At 38.9% G+C, this 23736-nt stretch overlaps 1 protein-coding gene across 1 annotated transcript in view; it reads left to right on the top strand.

Moving 5' to 3' along the window:
* LOC109550055 (uncharacterized) overlaps window positions 1-23736 on the top strand; it is a 361699-nt gene that overhangs the window by 297199 nt on the left and 40764 nt on the right. The window contains exons 13-15 of the mRNA XM_073796783.1: window positions 4987-5099; window positions 7426-7517; window positions 22954-23050. The gene's annotated coding sequence lies outside the window, so the exon portion shown is untranslated. The remainder of the gene's footprint in view (window positions 1-4986; window positions 5100-7425; window positions 7518-22953; window positions 23051-23736) is intronic.

The following is a 23736-nucleotide window of genomic DNA, read 5'->3' as shown; positions in this document are numbered from 1 at the left end:
CAAAACTAATAATTAAGTTTAGTAAGTTCTCATGATACAAGGTCAATATATAAAAATCAAATGCATTTCTATATACAGCAGTCAACAATTGGAAAATGAAATATAAAAACAGTAGTATCAGAAATTATGAAATATTCAGGGCTAAGTCTAAGAAAATATGTGTAAGATGTATATGCTGAAAATTACAGAGCACTGCTGAGAGAAATTAAAGAAAATATAACTACATGGAGAAATATATCATGATCATGGGCTGGAAGACTTCATATGATAAAATGTCAGTTCTCAAATTGGTCCATAGATTGAACGCAATCTTAATCTCAGCAACTTTTTTTTCCCCTAGAAATCGATAGGCTGTTTCTAATATTTATGTAGAAAACCAGAAGATCAGGAATAGACAAAATACTTTTGAAAAAAGGAACACAATTGGAAGACTCTTACTACCTGATTTCAAGACTTAATATACAGGTGCAGTAATTAAGACAATACTGTATTGGAAAGATGTATAGATCAATGGAACATAATAGAGATTCCAAAAATAGATCTACACATATGACCTCAATTTGATTTTCAACAAAGGTGCTGAAGCCATTCACTGGAGCAAAGATAATCTTTTCAACAAATAGTGCTAGAAAAATTAGACATCCACATGCAAAAAACCCTCCTCAGTCCTTACTTCATACCATATACAAAAACTCAGATTAAAAAAAGATTTCTAGATAGAGCACCAAAAGCATGAACCACAAAGGAAAAAAGTGATACATTGAACTTCATCAAAATTTTTAAAATTCTACTCTTTGAAAGACACTTTTGAAAAATGAAGACAAGCCACAGGCCGGTAGAAAATGTTTGAAGAACTTATATCTGATAAAGGACTTGTGACCAGAACATGTAAAGAACTTTCAAAACTCAATAATTTAAAAATAAGATTAAAATGGGCATGATTTGGACAGCCACTTTACCAAAGAAGATATACAGGTGGTTAATAAGCACAGGAAAAGATATTCGACGTCTTTAGTCATTAGAGAAATGCAAATTAAAACCACAGTGAGATGCCACCATACTCCTATTAAAATATCTAAAATTAAAAATTGATTATATCTAGTGTTGGCAAGGATTTGTAATAACTGGAACTCTCATAAACTACTGGTTTGGAATATCTACTGCAATAGTCACTTTGGAAGACAATCTGGCAGTTTCTTAAAAAAATCAAACATATATCTACCCTATGACCCAACCATTTTAGTCCTAGGTATTTATTCAAGAGAATGAAATAAAAGCATATATCAATATAAAGACTTTTACATGAATGTTAATGGTGGCTTTATTCATAATAGCCTAAACCTGGAAACAACTCAAAAGTCTATCAACAGGTGAATGGATAAACAGATTGTGGTATGTCTGTACAATAGAATACTACTCAAAAATAAAAAGGAATGCGTTATTGAAATGCAACAACATGCATGAATCTCAAAATAATTATGTTGAGTGAAAAAAAGCCAGACACTAAAGAGTACAGATAGTATAATTACATTTATACAAAATTCTAGAAACCACAAACTAGTCTATAGTGATAGAAAGCAGAGTCATTGTTGCCAGGGGCTGGAAGTAGGGAGAATGAATATACTACAAAAGGTCATGAGCGGGACTTCCCTGGTGGCACAGTGGTTAAGAATCCACCTGCCAGTGCAAGGGACACGGGTTCAGTTGTGGTCCGGGAAGATCCCACATGCCGCGGAGCAACTAAGCCCGTGCACCACAACTACTGAGCCTGCGCTCTAGAGCCCATGCCCCACAACTACTGAGCCTGTGTGCCACAACTACTGAAGCCCACGCGCCTAGAGCCCGTGCTCCGCAGCAAGAGACGCCACCACAATGAGAAGCCTGCACATTGCAATGAAGAGTAGCCCCTGCTCGCCGCAACTAGAAAAAGCCCGCGGGCAGCAACGAAGACCCAGTGCAGCAAAAAAAATAAATTAATTAAATAAATAATTTTTTTAAAAAAGAAAAAGGTCATGAGAGAATTTTTTGGATGATGGAAATGTTCTGTATTTGATTTTGGTGGTGTTTATACCATTGTATACACTTACCAAAAGTGTATGCTTAAATAGTGAAGTTTACTGTATATAAATTACATCTCAGTAAATCTGATTTAGGAAAAAAAAACTATTGCAGATATACTGAATGGTTAAGTTTTAGAAGCAATCATATTAAAATTAATCTTTAAAAAGATATCCACTATCACTCTTAATATTCACCATTTACTAACTGATATTAGGACTTACTATAAAGGAATAAGATCACCAATGGGGGAGAGAGAAAGAGAAAGGGAGACAGAGGGAGAGAAGACATGGAACAAGAGACTAAAAGTACTTCATTTGAAAATGATATAATTATTTAAAAGATCCTATAAAATTTACAGACAAAAATACTGAAACTAAAAAAAAATTCAGCAAGTTTGCTGAATACATATACACACAAAAATTAAAAACATTCCCTTTCTTCAGTATTAACTAACTTAAGAAACTGAAAATTAAAGTACTACTTTATCAAATAGAATCAAAAAGAAGCTCAAATTATAAGGTGTTTATGAATAATTCTAGCAAGAAATCTCAAAACCTTTATGTATAAAAATGGCAAAGCATTATTGAAGGACATGAGAAGATTTGGATACATAGAGGAATATATCATGTTTATGGATGGGAAGTCCCACTATTATAAAGGTTAAATTGTTCTCCATATTAATGTACCCATTTGATGCAATTCCAAGCCAATTACAAAAAGACCTTTTCATGAAAATTGTCAAGCTGAACTTAAAATCTATATAGAAGAATGCAGAGTCAAGAACAGATAACACTGTTCTGATGAACAAAGTTGTGAGAGTCTTGTCCTAACAGGTATCAGAAGTTATTATAAAGCCATATTAATCAACCCAATGTGGTATTTGCACAGGATCATGGGAACATAATAGAAAGTCCTAAAACAGATTTATCCATACATAGAGACTTGCTATACAGGGAAGGGAAAATCATGGACATTTACATTAATGGTGCTGGAGCAATTAGTAACTCATATGGAAAATAAAATTTGATCTCCACCTCAAATGACAACAACAACAACAAAAATACAGAAAGGGAGCTCCCCTGGTGGCACAGTGGTTAAGAATCCGCCTGCCAATGCAGGGGACATGGGTTCGAGCCCTGGTCCAGGGAGATCCCACATGCCGTGGAGCAACTAAACCCATGAGCCACAACTACTGAGCCTGTGCTCTAGAGCCCGTGAGCCATAACTACTGAGCCCGCGTGCCACAACTACTGAAGCCCGCGCGCCTAGAGCCTGTGCTGCGCAACAAGAGAAGCCACAACAATGAGAAGCCTACGCACCGCAATGAATAGTAGCCCCCGCTCGCCACAACTAGAGAAAGCCCGTGCGCAACAGTGAAGACCCAATGCGGCCAAAACTTAATTAATTAATTTAAAAATCCAGAAAGATTGATGACCTACATGTGGAAAGTGGGGTAAGCAAAGCATTAAAATTTATGAAGAAAATATAGGAGGGTAGTGTGGTAAGAAAGAACTTAATAACTAAAATGGAAAAAGCACAAACCAGAAAAGATGTTAATAAACTTGTCCACACTGAAACTTTTAAAATGTCCTGTTCAGCAAAAGATGCCACAAACAAAATTCAAAGATAAGACACAGATGGGGCATTTACAACGTATACCATTGATGTATAGTCACAATATATGCAAAAGGATTCATAACCACTATATTTAAAATGTAGTGAACAGTTATTCTTATAGATAAATAAGAAAAAAGACAATTAACAGAAAAGTAAATAAAGGATAGGAATAGACATTTCACAGAAGACTAGACTTAACAGAAGACTGAACTCAAATAGCCACATTAAAATATGTTCAGCCTCAACAAGTAAACCCAGAATTGCAAATTAAGACAATAATGAGAAAATTTTTATTAGATTTTCAAAATATATATAATTTGATAATCACAAATGTTGGCAAGGATATGGAGTTAAGAAATAGTGAGCTTATAAATTGGTTACATCAAGTGGAGGAGCCATCTGGTAACATCTAATAAAGATGAGGATTTGTATATCCTATGATACAGTTTTGTTACAAATGGGAATATATTTAGAGTGGTGTTTCTAGCAGTGGACTTATTTGATTTGGGATGGGACAATTCTTTATGTGTTACCACCCAACACATTGAAGGACATTGAGCATCTCTGGTCCCCAGCATTGTAGCTAGTAGTACTCGTCCTTGTAATTTGACAATCCAGAATGTTCCTACACATTTCCAGGCACTTTTCGGGGTGAGAGGGATACAATATCCTACCTAAGCTGAGAATCACTGCTCCATCGAAACTCCTTCTCACATGCAGAAGGGAACATGTACAAGACTGTTTGTCTCAGCATTGTTTATAATGGTAAAAACTGGGGAATAAATCAACAACTAATTGACAATAGAAGAATGAGTAGAAAGTGTGGTTTATTCATGTAATTAAAAACTTTTCAACTACAGGTATCTATAAGGATAAATCTCAAAAACATCACGTTGCATGAAAAAATAAAGTTGCATAATTATATAGCTACTGTTATTCCACTCACTTAAAACTTATAAAATGCATAACAGCCCTATATATAGTTTATATGTATGCACACATATGTGAGCTACATATATGCGTAAAAAGTATAAAAACATGCTTTGAATGGTACACACCAGGGCAGTGGTCACCAGTGGAGATGAAAGAGGAGATGAATGAGGTCATGGAAGGGTACAGAGAAGGCCTCAACAGTATCTGTAATGTATTATTTATGTAAAAGAAAAGAATGAATGAAATATAACAAAATACTGATTTGTTACGGTTGAGTGCTGAGTGGGCTACAGTTTCCCTCTGATTTCCTTGAGAAGTTATTTTTCCATAAACACTCTTCATTTTTAGCTATACCCCTTTGTTCTTTCTCAGTAGGAGAGAAAGTTACCTGATTGGTGTGTTTGGAGAGGAACTGGACATTCCCAACTTAGCACCTCTCTCCTCCTCTCTGCAGAGAGCTTGTGCCCTGGTCTGCTGTTGGCTACAAGGTAAGCGTAGTGTTGGAAACCAGGGAAAACTGTGTCCGCGTGGCTACAGGTGCCTAAGCCGATTGCTACTCCATACCCAAGCCATGTTTTCCAAACTTACCAGAAAGAAGCTGCAATTTAGAGCCCTATCTGCCTGTCTTTGTCTCTCTTACTTGTCATTTAGAAGTTAGAAGGGAAGATGTGTTGTGTGTTTCTGCACATACCTAGGCCATATCCTCCAACATAGACTTTATTGGTTGTACAGCATGCTTTATTTCCATTTGCCTGACTTCTTTGTCTCTCTCAATTGAGTCAGAACTTGGGTAGGGAGGATGAGGGATGAAATTTACTTGCCCTCTCAAACCTCAACGGTAAGTACAAAGATGTTTCTTATATTATTCTCTATATTTTAAAATAATGAACAAGTTTTTTAAAACGTATGTCAAGGTTCTAAATAATTGTGGAGATACATATGTATGTGTATACACACAGAGACACATACTCACTAATACACACACACACCTCTCAATAGCTTGCTTTTCAGAATAGATTTCTCACAGTTATTTAAAATCAAGTAGTAATAGTTAATGAATTGGAAAGACCTGGCTGAACAAGTACTGTACTTAAAGCAAAATCAGAAATTCCATGCTGGAGAAATAAGTAAGTTCTGCTTTTCTATCCACATGAATCAAATAAAAAGAACACTCTGGGGCTTCCCTGGTGGCGCAGTGGTTGAGAGTCCGCCTGCCAATGCAGGGGACACGGGTTCGTGCCCCGGTCTGGGAAGATCCCACATGCCGCGGAGCGGCTGAGCCCGTGAGCCCGTGAGCCATGGCCGCTAAGCCTGCGCGTCCGGAGCCTGTGCTCCGCAACGGGAGAGGCCACAACAGTGAGAGGCCCATGTACCACAAAAAAAAAAAAAAAAAAAGAACACTCTGGAAGCAAAGGCACCCATGTTTTGAGCCAACAAGGACTATGTCTGTATCATTTCTATTGTAAAAATATAAAAGAGGGACTTCCCTGGTGGCGCAGTGGTTGGGAATCCGCCTGCCAATGTAGGGGACACGAGTTCGAGCCCTGGTCCGGGAAGATGCCACATCCCGCGGAGCAGCTAAGCCCGTGCTCCGCAACAAGAGAAGCCACTGCAATAAGAAGCCTGCACACCGCAACGGAAGAGTAGCCCCCGCTCACCGCAACTAAGAAAGCCCACACGTAGCAACAAAGACCCAAGGCAGCCAAAAAAAAGAAAATATATATATATATATATATATATATATATATATAAAATGGAAAATGGGTTTTAGAGGTAAAGATTTTAACTTTTTACGCATCAGAATTATGGAGTGTAAGAAATTAGTACAACAGGTATCAAAAGAGGTGCTTGGTTAACATAACATTATACTGGTTAAATTCACCAAACTTATTATCCCTTCAGGTTTGCTAACTCCTTTCCTTCAAGTCTCCTACTTTGTTGTTTTCCTTTTGACCACATTTCTATACTTTCAGGACAAGGGCTTGCCCTGCAGAAAAAGAACTTAGCTGAAATTAGAAGGTTTAATCAAAGCTTTTCTAGACAGCATGAACAATCAACAAACCCTGAACTGGGCAAAATGAAATGCCATTCAAATGGAAACAGAGCTTGCAGATTTCCCCAACAAAGAACATGATTCCAATCCTAACTCCCCCTCATCTCTTCATTACATACTTTTTTCCAGTGTTAGATGTGAATGAAATGTGGGTTGTTGGGAGAAAGGGGGTTGTGAGGGATGGGGGCTGAATAGGGAAGAGTCACACAACATTGCTTCCTTGTTGCTGCAGAGAATGCAAGTCATTATTTTTCAATGACAGTATACAGAGACAATTTGAATTTGTAGAGGTGCCTCTCTCTTGTGTCTTCTTTTTTTTTGGCAACAGTTTTCAGTTCCTAGAAATTGGTTCATACTTCAGCCTGTAGACATGTCTCAATATGTCATTTTTTAACCACTATGAGAGAAACAAAATGTGCTTCTGACTTTAGAAAGGAAGTCAGAGAAGTAAGAGCATATGTCAGATGGACCTCTACATCTAGATGAAGCAATGAGCACAAACAGCTTTCTTTCCCAGCAGCTTGGTGTATTGTGTCATATTCTCAGCACTGTGGATTTATTAATTATGATTCATGGATAGGCATTCTATAGATTAAAAAGGCTGAAATATAATCAATTAAGATGGCCCAATTATATTGCTTCTAGAATAGAGTACTTTCAAATAGCTTCTCAAATTTTATGGCCAGCAATGGGAAATCCAACAAGAGTGTAATAGATGTCAGATTATTTCAATAGTAAAACCACTAATTCTTCTTTTGCAGATGAATTTAGAAGAATAAGTCTATATCCTTCCACCTGGACTTTAATGCCTGAGTGCTCATTAAAATATAAAATAATCTTTACTCCTGAAAAGGTAGGATATTGTGTTTTTTAGGGGTTTTTTTGTTGTTGTTGTTAAATGAACTTAAACTCACATTTGCTTCCTTCTCAGTCAAATATATTTCACACCATCTTTACTGAGTACAGCAAGGGAACAGGGGTTTATCTTAAAAAAATGTAATCAATAGATTAGATGAAGAGTTATGTGCAGGGTTAAAGGAAGCAAGGAGGAATGGTGAGGTACTCAGAAACTAATTACAGTGGAAGCCATTTCCACCCACCCCCAAGCCTGAAGGCACAAAGGGAAGAATGGAATTTACCAGAGCCCCTTGAGCACTGAACACAGAAGAAGGGTTGTCAGATGGGAGCTTTAGGCATGAAGGACCTAGCCCCTGCCAGAACACCAGAATGATGGCAAACAAAGATAGAGTAGGAGGAATAAATACCCAGATCTCCTCTTGCCCTTCCACCTCCTGCTGGTGCCTCCATTGCACAAGGAAGTCCAGATGATGCAGTCAATAGAAGTCAGCTTCTCAGACATAGAGCTAGAGAAGAGCAAAGAATGGATCTGAGAGTTACCAGAATAACCAGCACACCACCCTTAGACAGTTACGTTCATCCATACATACATTCACATCTTTGTTCATGCCAGCGATTGTCTCAAATATTATATGAGAACATCATAAACATAAATCCCATTTCTCATTCATTCTAAACACTATACTTCAGCCACACAGTACATCCCAACATCATACATTTTGGCCTCAACCTACCCATCCAATCTAACCCCTGCTAACAATTTTGAACTTCATTCTCTAGATAACAGACAAAGTCTTTAAAGAGACTTAGGGTTGTTTTTTTGTTTGTTTGGGAAAATGAATCTGGAAACAGTTGAAATATGGACTTGAGTGGAAAGACATTGGCGGCAGGGAGAGTATAGCTGACACTCAGGCAAGAAAGTTCATGAATTCTTCACTAAAGTGAGCTTAGACAGGATGAATAGATTCAGGAGTTGTTGTTGAAATAGATTCTGTATGATTTGGAGACAGATTTGAAATGATGAGGGAGGAAGAAGCAAGAACTGAGAATGAAGCTGATGTTTCTAATTTTGGAGGCTAGATCAATTGTTATAACATTCATCAAGTTAAAATAAATATAGAAGAACAGGTTTTGGTGAGAGAAGATAATGAATTTAGTCCTAGACATGTTAAATTTGAGATGCCCGAAGGAAATCTCTGAAGACAAATTCAGTGAGAAGAATTCTGGTCAAGATGGCTCTATAGGGATTTCCCTGGTGGCATAGTGGTTAAGAATCTGCCAGCCAATGCAGGGGGCACAGGTTTGATCCATGGTCTGGGAAGATCCCACATGCCGCAGAGCAACTAAGCCCGTGTGCCACAACTACTGAAGCCTGCGCACCTAGAGTCTGTGCTCTGCAACAGAGAAGCCACCACAATTAGAAGCCTGAGCACCAAAACAAAGAGTAGCCCCCGCTCACCACAACTAGAGAAAGCACACACGCAGCAACGAAGACCCAAAACACAGCCAAAAATAAATAAAATTAAAAAAAAAAAGATGGCTCTATAGTTTCTTTTTTTGAGCACCACCCCCCAACCCCACTGCACACAAAAAAAACAATTAATCAGATATTAAAAGAAAATTAGGAACTTCCCTGGTGATCCAGTGGTAAAGAATCCACCTTCCAATGCAGGGGACGCGTGTTCATCCCTGGTCGGGGAACTAAGATCCCATCTCAGCCCATGCGCCACAACTACTGAGCTTGTGCCCCTCAACGAGAGAGCCCGTGTGCCGCAAACTACAGAGCCCACGTGCTCTGGAGCCCACGTGCCACAACTAGGGAGAGAAAAACCCTCACGCCACCACTAGAGAGAAGCCCGTGCACTGCAACTAGAGAGAAACCCGAGCAGACCGTGCTCTGTAATGAAAAAGATCCCTCATGCCTCAACAAAGATCCCATGTGCCACAACTAAGACCCAACGCAGCCAAAAAAATAAGGAAAATAAATAAAATAAATATTAAAAAAGAAAAGAAAATTAAGAGATATGGTGTATTCATAAATGAGATAAATACCCTTGAGACCAAAAAGTGAAACAGAAACTTAAATTAGTGAGTGGCAAGAAGGGTTTGAATCCATGGATGAGGAGGGCTCTGGGAATGGAGACAATGATGACTGGAAGGCCAGCCCCTAAAATAGTTGTTCCTTGTTGTGGGAGGGAGTGGGAAACAGGAGGCAAACTGGATTTCTGAAACCAGGGACTAAGGTGGGGACTCCCCCCAGCCCAAACTGAAGGAAGAGCTGCTGCCAAGTCTTGCCAGGGGCTTCAGGAGAAGCCAGACAACCTTAGTACCAGAAAATAAATGTCTTCTCACTAGCTCAGTGACTATATGGTGATGTGCCCAATACCGTGGTGGCACAGGGGTCCTCAATCCCAAATTTAAGTCTTGGTTTTGGACTTGGGGCCCTGAGAGCTTGCCTGAAGTCAATTACAAACCATTAGACAGGAAGGAGGGAGGGGAGAAAGAGAGAAGGAAAATAAAACAGTTAAAACCCTCCCCACTGAAAGACCTGGCAAACCGAACTTCAAAAACATAAATCTGTGATAAAAAAAATAGAAATAAAATTTAATCAGAACACAAATTAATTCTAAATGATATTGATTTAATAGCCTAGTTGGACAAAGACTTTAAAATACCACTACGTTTATATATATCCCACCCCCATAGGAAAATGTCCTGTAACGCATGACATAAAACATCCATTCTTCTCCTGATCAGGAATAAGAGGGTTTCCCTTTCTCAGGAGTTTGAAATCTGTTCAATCTAGTGACCTGTTGGAAAGGCCCTTTGGGAGGGGTATAACTGGGGTCCTGGATTTTTTTCTATGAGTCATAATTGTTGAACCCCTTAGGAGTAGGTGTCTGCGTCTTCATCTGTTGTTCTTTCCACCTTTGTTCCTGGCAAAGGAACTTCTGGGTCCCCAGCATCACCCTGGCGTTGAAGCCATGTACCATTGAAGCCAGGTAGCCATTTCTGGAGCTTGAGAACCTGGGGTTTCCTGTGACATTCTGGAAGCCTTCCCCAGGGGACTAATTGTGCTCCCAAGAATCCTGGGAGACAGAGCTGGCATTTCTCCTGCTTTGCTGAGGAAGAAAATGGATAAATTCCCTTATCCATTTATTGACTGTGTGGCCTTGGACAAGTTGTTTAATCTCTCTGATAATCCAGTTTTCTTAACTCTAAAATGGGAATACTACTACTTACTGTGGCTACTGCCTTCTGGCACATAGTAGGTTTTTCCTTAAAGCCTGCACCACATTTTTAAATTTCATCAGTGTTAAGGTTTTCTTTGAGAGAGGATTTGATATTTTTTAAATTGGTAAAATCCACTCATAGAGAAGTCTTGTAACATGGTGAGTGATTAAACTGAGTAATACTGTCTAGGATTTTAAAAAATGGGGTGTTAAGAGGCTTATTTTCTCATATATCTTGTGTGCTGACACTGAGAGCAATTCTGTAAGAGAAATTTCAAAAATGCTTTAGCAGTGATTAGTGCCGGTAAAGTTAGTGTATAATCTCCCAAGGTGACAACTTTGCCGTGTGGTGTGTAAATTCTGATCTCTTGTTCTACATCATGTATTTCACCAAATTTGTATATAGCCTTTAAGTTTATGCATGCCTACTTCTTTCTTTCTCTTACCAAATATTTGCCCTAATGGATTTTCGTTTGAGGTGGTAATTTTTTTTTCTAGCCTAGAAAAGCCACTATACCGCTAAACCCAAGAGACAGAGATAGAGCAGCTATGTGCTCCTACACTCAGATTCGAAAAGTGTCGGTGGAGAAGGGAGGGGCAAGTCAGAATACAGGTTGTTATTTCCATTGCTGGCAATTTAGGTTCAGAGGCATTTCATCTGCAGTCCCCTCAAGTGTTGAATTGAATAAAAGTAGTAGCAGAAACAGTGGGAAGGGTGGTTGGGGGAGGGGCTGTGAACACTTCTAGCTAAACGCAAAGAGACAGGCAGCTCATAAGCATGCATCCTCAGCTTGGAATAAGAGCCACAAGAAGGCTGAGAGCCAGCTTTTATTGAAACAAGATGCTGCTGTAGTGAAACAAAACACAGACTGAAATCCATCTACACTGGCAGAGTAGTATGGTTATTGAGTATTTGCTTCTCCAGCCAGAAGGGGCTGTGTAGACGACTGTGTGAATGAGGGGAAGAATAAAGCACTGAAGCATTTGCATCTTGCCTAACATGAATGATTTAAGAATAGACATATATCACATGCATCTTTACTAAGAATATATGTGCCTATGAAGATTTACTGCTTATTTTACATTCAACTCAACCAGCATTCTCATTTGCATTGAGCTAGACACCATGCAATACAGATTGTGTATGAGAAGCTTATTGTTTACAAAGATGTGATATCCCACATTCCATTTTTAAGCCAGTTTTCCTTAGAAATATTGTTAAGGATGGTGGGAAGCATCATAAGCTAGCCCTCAATTGTGTTTTTGACAAATAATATACCTAAAGTAAAAGACCAATACAAGGAAAATGAATTAAAAATAATGCTGCAGGAAAAGTAGAAATTTAAACAGGAAAAGAATAATTGGATATTGATTTATTTTTCTTGTTTGTAATCTTGAGAAAATGACTTAATTAGTAAAATGAGGAAAAAGATGAAGACTTGTAAGTCTATGAAGGGCATTTTAATGTACTACAGGGATTGTAGAGTTTCAATGCACTGATGCTTTATTATACCCAATTTACCTCAAAAATATGACTTTCTTTTTCATTGATATAAATTTCAGAGTCATATAATAGATATTGATTAAGCCTGTTATATATAAAAGGTACTGTATTATGTGCTGTAAGAGATACAAGAATTGTCCAAGGCAAGTAACCCTTTATCAAGGTGCTGCCAATTTATTTGGGGAGATAAAACATACATGGTACCAAAGTGTATATAATCAATACCATGTGCAGAGATACAGACCAACAGGGAGATACATCATAGAAGCATGAACCTCAAAGACACAGAGCCTTAGTTTTTAATACAGACTCCACTGCCTTCAGCTAAATAACCATGAGCAAATTTCTTAATTTCTTAGAGCTTTGGTTTTCTTACCTATAGAAAGGGGACAAAGTGATTAGGAATGTTAAATGATATAAGGCAAATGGCATACCTAATAAAGACACAAGGTCAGTACTTAATTGGTGTTGGTTCTCACCCTTCCTGTGGTTAACAGAGGAGTGAAAAGACTCACTCTACCTCTACCTGATGGATTAGTGAGGAGTAGATATTTGAATAGGACGTTAAAAACCTGGTATAATTACAGTTTATTTTATTTTATATTTATTTTATTTTTTAACTACCCAACACCTAAACTCCCTTCTGATAACTGGAGCATTCTCTTCCTTATGAGTTTTGTGGAAAACACCACACACTCATTTTCCAAATCTCTTTCCAGCTAGAGTTGGTCAATCAGCCATTGCAACTATTAACAACATTCTCATATTTCGATATTAATGTTTCAACTCTAGGTGATACCTAATAGACTCCAGGCTGAGGTTCTTTATCCATTCCCGCTATATTCCATCTTGTTACGTACACCTCGTTCCCTACCCACAATTTTCTTTAGCTATATGTCTTAAATTCTTCTGGTGTTTGTCTTTATGATTTTAAATGATTATTTTTAAAAACTTATTCGTTGATTTATTATCCTATGAAAGTATTAAAAAAAAAGTTGTGAAGATACTGCATCAACCCCTCCTTCCACCGCTTCTCTTCATTGTCCCATCAAATTTTTGGTAGTTGTATAATTTTTATTTTGTCAGTGTTTTAACATTTATAATCTTAGTCTTACAGGCATTGTGCATAAGGTGACTCTAAAGACACCGGATAAAATGCAGTTTTTACGTGATGATTGTATAGTCATCGTAGAACCATGCAGCATGATTGAATCAATAGAGAAAGACATTTAATCCTAGATCATTGAAAGTTTGTTATTCGAACGAGAAATATCTCAAGCACCAAGATCCCTACTCAGTATTTTTCACATATCTTTCTATCTCCCTTTACTTCTCACTGTCATACTTAGTTTCCATTGTGTGTGGCAGGGGTTTTATTGTATATAATCCTCCTCTTTGGGTTCCTTTGTCATTTACTCAGAATAATCTACTTAAGTAATTTTTAAATATAGGATATGTGGGTGTTAAACTCTCTGAGTGCTTACATGTCCAAAAATTTAATTCCACATTCATACTTAATTGATAGTTTGGCTAAGTACAGATTTTTTTTTCCTGCTAAGGACTTTGAAGGCTTTGCTTCAAAGTCTACTAACATCCAGTGTTGCTGCTGAGATATTTTATATCAGTCTGCTTTTCATTCTATTATAGCTAACCTTTCCTCCTTCACCAAAAGCTATCAGAGTTTTCTCTTAATTCTTCAAGTTCTGAAATTTTACAAGGATATGTCTAGGAAATTTACAAGGATATGTCTAGGAAACAGAAAATAGCTCTGTTTCCTGCAGGATAAGGAGGAATATTTAGATATTTGCTACTTTCTCTTTTGTTAGATATTTGCTACTTTCTCTTTTGTTGATTTTTTCAAATGTTGATTTTTTCAAATGTTCCTTTCTTGTCCATGCATCATTATGAATCAGGATCGTGGTTTCCTCTGTGGTTGATATATACGTTTGCCTGGTAGGCCTCACCAATGGAAAAAAAAAAAAAAAAAAAGGCTGATTTCCAGTTTCATGTAAATGGCTGATTAGGTTTTGACTGACAGGCAGGGAGCAGGCAGGCTGGTTGGAAATTCCAGTGATTGTAAAAGGCAGGGAACCTTTCTACTGGAGGTAAGGCACTTTTGCATGCACAATTTCTGAGTGGAACTGTCCTTTTTTGTTTCCATGTCTTGCTTGGTAATACAGAGGTGGTCAGTCTCTGCTCTGCTTCTCTCTTAATCCCCAGTACCCTCCAAGGAATCATCTCTGAGCAGACAAATAACTTTATTCAGAGAGTAGATCTCAGGCTTTGACCACAGAGCAAAAACTTCTGCTAACAATTACTTGATTTGGACAGAGAAAAGAGAAGGGGCCCAACCAAGCTCAGAATGCTGTTCTTTAGTAAATTATCCATCTCCTACTATCTGTAAATGTTCAAAAGAAGCCCACATATCTCTGGAACTGTGGGACTTTTTTTTAATCTACCTATCCATCTATTTCTTTTTCTATTTACTTCCATATCTATCTATGTATATGTATATATATGTATATTCGTATATATTTATAACTATTAGCATTGTGTACTTTTTTATTGTAAAATAAAGCTGAAATACAGAAAACTATATGGAACAAATGTATACCTTAGTGAATTATTCTAAGGCAAACACCACCTTGATCAAGAAATAGTACTTTTCCAGCCTCCCAGATGTCCCTCCATGTGCAATCACAATTGAAGCTTTCTTCCTCCCTCCTGACTTTGATATTAGACATTTGCATTTCTTTATGTTTTTATGACCCGTGTATGCATCTCTAGACACTATTGTTTAGTCTGCTCCTTTTTTTACCTTGATATGTCATTGAAGTCTCTATAGATTACCCCTTCTTTCTTTAAAATCTATTTGTTGAAGAACCCGGGCTATTTGATCCATAAAATTTCTTCTTAGTCTGGATTTTGCTGATTTCAGACTCATGGTACAGCTCAATGTGTTCCTCTGTCCCTTGTATTTTCTGCAAGTTGGCAGTTGGATCCAGAGGCTGACCTTTGGAGATTCAAACCCTTTGACAAGAATTGTGTCTTCCATCAGTAGACACATATGGCTGGCTTTTTTTGCTTTTGTTTTTGTTTTGTTTTGTTTATAAATTTATTTGTTTTTGGCTGCATTGGGTCCTTGTTGCTGCATGCAGGCTTTCTCTAGTTGTGGTGAGCGGGTGCTACTCTTCGTTGCAGTGTGCGGACTTCTCATTGTGATGGCTTCTCTTGTTGTGGAGCACAGGCTGTAGGCACACGGGCTCAAGTAGTTATGGCGCATGGGCTCAGTAGTTGTGGCTCGCAGGCTTTAGAGAGCAGGCTCAGTAGTTGTGGCACACGGGCTTAGTTGCTCTGTGGCATGTGGTATCTTCCCAGACCAGGGATCGAACCCGTATACCCTGCATTGCAGGCAGATTCTTCACCACTGTGCCACCAGAGAAGTCCCCTTACTGTTTCTTAAATATGTCAAGCATGCTCCCGTCTTTGGGCTTTGTATTTGCTGTTCTTTTAGCTAGTAATTTTTATTCTGTGAACTGTCTGGCCATGCACTTTGCCTAATTTTCTATTAGGTTGATGGTATTTTTCTTCTGAGTGTTCTATTATAATTGAAACTGCTATTCCAAAAGAAACATCATGAGTGGTGTGCTGGTAATCGACACTGGTGTGCTTTCACTTCTAACACTGGTAGCGAAAGGAGACAGTGAAAGGGACAAGGGCTTAAAGGAGAGATAGAAAAGCTCTCCAATTGCAATATCTTTGGGGAGTTTTTTTTTTGCATCACTGATTTTCCTTATCCAGATCATTCTTTCAAACCATTTTCCTGCCAATTCTAAAAGTCTTTGAATTTGTTGAGCAACTATTATGTGACCACCACTAGGACTTGATACATGTCTGACCTCATCTTCTGCTATTCTTTGTTGTTTTCCCACTCCAGTCACCTGACCTCCTTCTGTTCAATGAATAGAACTGTCCTCCCACAGAATCTTTGCATTTGCTGTTTCCTGTGCCTGGAATGCTCTTCCTCCGCCTATCTACATGGCTGTCCTCCATTTAGTCATCTTCCAGTGACATCTTCCCTGACCACCCTACCTAAAATTTCAGCACTTGTCCCCGAAGTTGTTTATTCTCCCTTGATTTATTTCTTCTCCTTAGCCCTTGTCATTATCTAACATTCTAAAATCTTAACTTACTTATTGTTATATCTTTTGTCACCTCCTTTAGAGTATAAGCTCCAAGGGGACAGGTATTTTTGTCTGTTATATTCACTGCTCTATCCCTGAAGCCAAGAACAGTGACTGATGCATACTTGGTACAAAAACTCTTTGTTGAATTAATTAATGAATCTAAAAGTGAAGGACAGAGTCTTTGACCTTCTATGAGTTTGTACTCTCACTGAAGAGAACACAAACACTAATCCATGAATAAAACACCTAAAGATATAAGTGTCTAGTGATGATGGAATGGAGTACCTAGAGTAATGTAAGAAGAGATTGCTAATTTTGCTTTGGAATTAGTAATGGGCAGGGGGAAGTGATGCCTGAGTTGTGTCATAAGATATTGATAAACCTAGATTGGAAGAGAGACATATGAAGGCATTCCAGAAAGAAAGAGTAATATGAGTTGGGTTAGGTATACAACCAATTATGCTGTTCTGATTAGAAAGAGGAACCAGGTAGAAAGTAGTAAGAATTAAGTTTAGCTAATACCTGAGTATATCAGTCAGGGTCCCAGCAAGAAACAGCTGTTATACTCAGAGTGAGAATTCGAGGAGGGCATACTGAAACAGCTACTTATAAAGGTTTAGGCAGGGGTGCAGGAAATAGCAAGGAATATTGCAGTATTCTGGAACTGGAGGTAGTAACAGAACAGGGTAGCTGTCACCACCCTAACGTTGAAGGTGAGGAAGGAGAGAGTTGTGTAGACAGGACATCTTGGGAGGTGTTGTGACATTCCATCAAAGGACATAGCTGCCCTCAAGTGATCTACAGAAAGGGAGCAGATCTCCTCCCTCCCACTTATGCCTTAATTGAACCAAGTGGAAGCCAGAGCAAGGGGCCAGTTGATGCATTCAGTTCATAGAGGTCAGGCTCCACAGCATGCAGCCGAGTGAAGAAGGACGCAGAGTAGATCTGGAGGGGCAAGTGGAAAGTATCCAGCACACCGAGGTTAAGATAACCTAAAAACCCTTGCTAGGAAGCCTTGAGAACCACTCACAGAGGTCATCATCCCTTTGGTTGAGAAATGTTGCAATTTTTTTCCTGACTGTATACAAATTATATCCTTCTTACAAGACTGTTTTAACCACATCTTCATAATGAAACCATTGCTCAATCTGGCATTTGATTAGTACAATACATAACACAAAATTACAGAGGTTCAAAGCATATGAATATAGAAATGTTTTTCAAAAAAGAAACCAAAGCAACAGCCAATATATAGGTGACTCAATGACCAGTGAAACTCTATGAGGCAAAGCCATTTTTAAAAATTGAGTAATAGCCTCAGTAAAAATGAACTATATTCTCTTTTTTGACCTCTGTTGTTTATATTCTACCTTCTAACGCTCTTCTATTCCAGTAGTCAACCCTGCCTTTTCTTGTTTTACTTTTATTTCTTCAAATCTTCACCTATATTAGCCATTGGTATTTACCTATTTCTGTGTATATATTTATAGTTATATAAAATAAATATTGATTATGTACATGAAGAAAAAGTAGACTTTAGCTTTACCAAAAGAAACAGACCAGATACCTATAACTCCTTCCAGCCCATACCTATTGCGGAATTCTATGCCAGTTCTTGGTAACCGTTCCTTGACAAAACATTGTGTCACAGCTTCACTATCGGGGAACAGAGAGAAAAAAATTGGATACATGTGCAGACAACCACTGTCTTTGGCTCCATAGCTGTCTACCTTGAGTACTTGGAACAGGGTCTCTTTTCTAGCTACACATCTATTATGACCTAGGCAATTGTTCAAAATTTATCTGTACTGAAAACATAATTAGGTTATTCACAATAGCAGCTGTAAGCCCTCTCATTATCTAGTGATTCTTAAATTGGCTTAATTCTTATTTTCAGTTTCTTTACTCCTGCAATATTATTTTATTCGTACTGTAGTGCAGGTTAGCCTCAAATAGTTCGGGACCTTAGTACAAATAGTAAATCTTACAGTTATTATATAATAACTGTAAGAATTCAAAATTCTTTCGGAATTCTGGCTCTACCCAGGACAGTATTCCGAACTTTCTAGGAGATACAGGTAATTCATGTAACCTTCAGCTCCTTTTTGAGATAAGCCATTTTCTATGGTTGTTTTATTTAAATTAATTTGAAGCTATTTATTGAGGCCTCCGTATGCAAGCATCTGAATGTTTCCAAAGATGAACGTACCCACCCTCTACCCTTAAGGAGCTTACAGTCTAATAGACAGAAAAAATATCTTTAATACAAATAGTGAATTAGGTTACTCAGAGCTGAAACAGAGTGGTGTGGAATTTCAAAGGCTGGGGAGATCATGTGGTTCAAGATTAGCTAAAGCGGTGAGTAGGATTTTAATAGGTAAGGACCATCTATAGGCAAGAAAGTAATTGTTTTAAGCTCCTGTTTATTCATCTGTGAAACAAAAATAATATTATTTACCTCATTGAGTTTTTGTGAGGATTAAATGAAAGAATGAATATAAGGCACTCTGCAAAGCTCATGAAAAGAGCACAATAAATATTAGCTTTAAAAATACCCCTCTCATAAAATAGCTAGCTAGTGGGAAGCAGCTACATAGCACAGGGAGATCAACTCAGCGCTTTGTGACCACCTAGAGGGGTGGGATAGGGAGAGTGGGAGGGAGTTGCAAGAGGGAGGAGATATGTGGATATATGTATATGTATAGCTGATTCACTTTGTTTTAAAGCAGAAACTAACCCACCATTGTAAAGCAATTATACTCCAATAAAGATGTTAAAAAAAAAAAAGAATACCCCTCTCAAAGTTCTAGCAGCAGGAATAGACAGGTGGTGTTGGGAGAGTCTGACACTACACCTGAGCATAGGGTTAGTGGAGAGGAGTAAGGAGAGATAAGGCAGCAGAAGAAATTTGAGTGAGAACTCTCATTCAGCAAACATTTATTAAATACATTTTGCTTCCTGGAAAAATAGGGGGAAATGGGGAAATGGTATTAGAAACTAAAACCGACCTGTTAGGGCGAAGACTCTCTTTGCTTGTTTCCCACTGTGTCCCCAGTGCCTCCAAAACAGAGCCAGGCACACATTTGATGTGGAATGACTATTTGTGGGATAACTTTACCTTGTTGGAGAGATGATGAGAAGAGATTCCATAATCCTCAGCATGAGGAAATGAGGCTCCACAGAGACAAGTGGAGGAAGAAGAAGGAACATACTCAAATCTCAAAGCCTCTGCTAGGAGAGAGAGAGTGAGAGAGAGAGAGTGTGTGTGTGTGTGTGTGTGTACATATGTAAGCACATTTCTAAGGACGGTAGATGTGCACAATGGGTATGTGGAGGCCGGCTGGAGCAGTGGAGCGGGTAGAGAATGCTATTGCTTTCCGTAATGAAGTAAGCAGAGCTAAGTTGATAGGGGAGCCAGATGAGTGGGGGAGCTGCAGAAATGATAGGGAAGGAATTTCAGAAAACCGAGAAAGGGCCAGGAATATGGTGATGTAAAACCTCTATCTCTCCAAAATTCAAGGTGTTCACACACACACCCTGGGTGGGTGTTTCATACAAACCAAGTGCCAAGTACTTGTGTAGTACCAAGTACCACACCTGGATTGGTACAGACCAGGGGGAACGGACAGGCCAAAAGAAGTTCAATACCAGTGATGTGTGGTAGGAGCTGGACTTCAAGCCCCTCGAACCCAGGAATTTACAGAAATCTGGAGGAGGGCATTGGACTTCCCATCAAATGAGGGTTAGGGAGATCAAATCATTTGAAAAATTAATGTCAAATGTAAGGTAACTTTGGCTGCTTTGGTCATTGTAACTGATAACCTGCTGGCTAATTTTGGCCCAGGAATCATCTGCTCCAGAACAGGATCCATGTGATTTCCTCCCAGGTTTTGTGCTCCTCCTGGGTATTCCTTCGTCACCTTTATTATGGTCTTTCTCCTGTATTGTAATTATTTATGTTTCTGCCTCCCCTATTAGATTGAACATTCAAGACTGGGCAGTGTCCAAGCTCATCAGCATCAGTGCAGCTGGAAGGCGACAGCTGGAGTTACACATGTTTGTAAAGAGACACTGAGGCCCATTAGAGAAGGGAGTCAGAAATATAAAATCCAAGCCCAGAATCCACCAGTTAGGAACCAGAACAACCAAAACAAATAAACAAAAACATCAGAGACAAGGCTTCCCTGGTGGCGCAGTGGTTGAGAGTCCGCCTGCTGATGCGGGGGACGCGGGTTCGTGCCCCGGTCCGGGAAGATCTCACATGCCGCGGAGCGGCTAGGCCCATGAGCCATGGCCGCTGAGCCTGCGCGTCTGGAGCCTGTGCTCCGCAACGGGAGAGGCCACAACAGTGAGAGGCCCACATACCGCAAAAAAAAAAAAAAAAAAAAAAAAACCATCAGAGACATTATCAGGGGCTCAGTTGTAATATTTTGACATAGCCATCCACATAGCCACTTTTATCTCCAAATCTTTTTTTTTTCATTCAATCATTTATTCAACAATATGTAGGTTAAAATTTTCTTTCACGTCATGAAGGATTCCCCCACCCTTCCCCAATAAGTGTTTATAGAGCAAAAAAAAAAATCATGAAGGATTCACTTTTATAAGAATTGTCCTCCCACTGTAAACAACTAGAAAATAAGATAAAACATATAAAACAACTGTTTTCAGACATTCTATTTAGGTAGTACAGGAATGAGATCTCTGAGAGACAAAAAACAAAAAAGGTGAGCCCTATGATTGGTCCAGATAACTGGCTGGAGTCAGTTTCCAAGACACAGTCTGGGAAAAGAGAATCCAAAGAGAGGATGGTAGTCTTGCTGAGCTGAGAAGCCTGAGATTGGTATCTCCAAATCTTTAAAATAAGGTGCTTTGGGATCTTTTTTGGTTTGCACTTGGTTTATCTACCACCACCATTTTCTGAAATTTTCAGAAAAAAATTTTTTTTTTAATTTCAACAATCACAACAGTGGAAAAAATTTGTATTCCTTTTTCTGAAAGGCTGTATTTATTCTTAACTGTCCTAGAAAGGATGGATGTGAGCTTCATGCACACAGTTAACTACTTAATCCACAAAAAGAAAAAGAAAAACTTCTAGTGATTGTTCACACAAAGCCAAGTGTCTGTGCTCTGCCTTTGTGTGGATGACAGGGTTTCTGAGGGTATTTTTCCCTGTCTTTACTCTCTTGCCATCAAAGGAGGAACCAATTAGGCCAAATAATAATATTTAAAATCTGACAGCCCTTGGGAGCCTGAAATGAAAACCTGAATCTGCCATGTGGATGCTTTAGAGCCTGTGTTCTAAGTGTGACCAGGGACTCACCCCAGCCTGAAGCCACACGACACGTACTCCCAGTGCCTGGACATAGCAGAACTAATTAGAGAGCTAGGATTCTCTGCATCTGAATGTCACTCTTTATATTTGTTGATGCAAGTTAGAATCCCTCTTCATGTCATATAAGAACAAAAGCAGAATAGCCTAGAACACAGTGAATAGTATAGAATACTCAACTTGTCCTTGTGCCTACAACAAAGCAAAAAGGGCTTGAGAGGGATTTTTAACATGTGAAGTGTTTGTGCAGAGACTTAGGACTTCTGTGACTGTGTGTACAGAAGAATTAAACAACAAAAGCACAAACTGAAGAATTTGTGTATTTTGCTGCTGTGACTTCTCCCTGTATCCTCGTCTCTTTTTTTTTTTAACTTTAGATGTCTCTTTTGATAAAGGAATAAAAATTAAGTCTTTTATAAAGGAAGGTAAAAACATAGTTTTTAATGTAAGCCAGATACTATACATTGCTTTTATTGAATTAGCCAGAGAGTACAGTATTTCGTGTGTGTGTCACAGGCAGCTCTGTGTACATGTACAGGCATCAGGACTAGGGGGTGCATGGATGTTTTTCTGCATTGCCATCCTGTGTCCTAGCACAACCATGTGTGTAAGTTTGTGTGTGTCTAAGTGTGGCCGTGTGCAAAGGAAAGGGACTCCTGCTCCATTATTCCAAGCAATTAAATTCCTACAGCACTAGGATGAACGGGAGGCCCTGATTTTCTTTTCCTCTGCAGTAATTGCCTCAGCGATCATCTTTGATCAGGGAAGAGCAGAGGAGGAGAGTCCTGAAAGTTGACATCCCTGGTATAAATATATACATTTACATACACAGGGACAGCACAGCTCCACAGCTTTTTACTGACGTCTCTGACCTGAAACCATTGTAGCTCCATTGACACTTCATTTAATTGAATCCTTCCCTAGCAGTGCAGAAGCCAGAGGACTTGAAAGGGGGAGGGGAGAGGAAGGATGGGTAATCAAGGCAGACTCTTCTGCTTGAATGTCTAGAAATGACAGGGAAGTAATTGCTTTTGAAAAGCAAAAAAACCGAAGTAGCACAATTTGTTCTATTTAGCAAGATGATAAAAGGAGATTAAGATATAGGGGTTTTGCCCCAAACATACCAAAATCCCTATTCCTGAAAATAAAACTGATTTGGATTTCTGTGCAAATAGGAATGAAATGGTGTTTTTAAAAGAAGAAGAAAGAAAATACAATCCTAAGAAAGAAAAATCCAGAGACTTTCCTCGTTCAAAATGGCCAGAGACAACGGTAAGTTCATTCGGAGCCCAGAGCGACAGCACAGCCCCTTTTGTCAGCTTCAAATCAGTGAGCCGGAGGGTCGAATCAGTTTAACCTGCCTCCGTGAAACATCACCCACCCGCCTGACCCCAGAGCGGCCTCATTTTTATGGATGCAGAAGCTCATGGTGTAATTCATTCCCCTGCACACCCTGCTCGTTCAGTCGTCTGCTTTTACCACAAAGGTACACTGCATATTCTCTGCCGGCTGAACAGATGAGATATCAGTCTGCTTCCTGCTTAATGCAGGAGCTACCCTGCCTTACAGCTGAAGAGTAATGTCCCTTACCCGGCATCAATCTGGGGACCTAGATCAGCCATGCAAATTAGCACATGTCCACAAACTCAGGGTTTTAAAGAAATCAATCTGGATCTGGAGGAATCAGGAAGCAGATTTAGGAAAAATAAAACGTGAAGGATATTTAATAACCTTTGCCTCCTTTGTCATCAGCTCTCCATATTTTCTTTTTTGGTTATACGTTAATGAGAACATGAGAGTGTGTGCACAGCAAGCAGCTGCTTTGCCCTCTGGTTTAGTACAGGGTCCGATCAAAATAAACCAAAAAACCCCAACATAATAACAATATGTTTCTAGTATATAGCACCTTTACAAAGCACTCTCACGTACATTGTTAAATTTATCTAGACTTTTCAACA

Source organism: Tursiops truncatus, chromosome 19 (assembly GCF_011762595.2).
Source record: "Tursiops truncatus isolate mTurTru1 chromosome 19, mTurTru1.mat.Y, whole genome shotgun sequence".
NCBI classification, from domain to species: domain Eukaryota; kingdom Metazoa; phylum Chordata; class Mammalia; order Artiodactyla; family Delphinidae; genus Tursiops; species Tursiops truncatus.
This window is presented reverse-complemented; position numbering and strand designations above follow the sequence as displayed.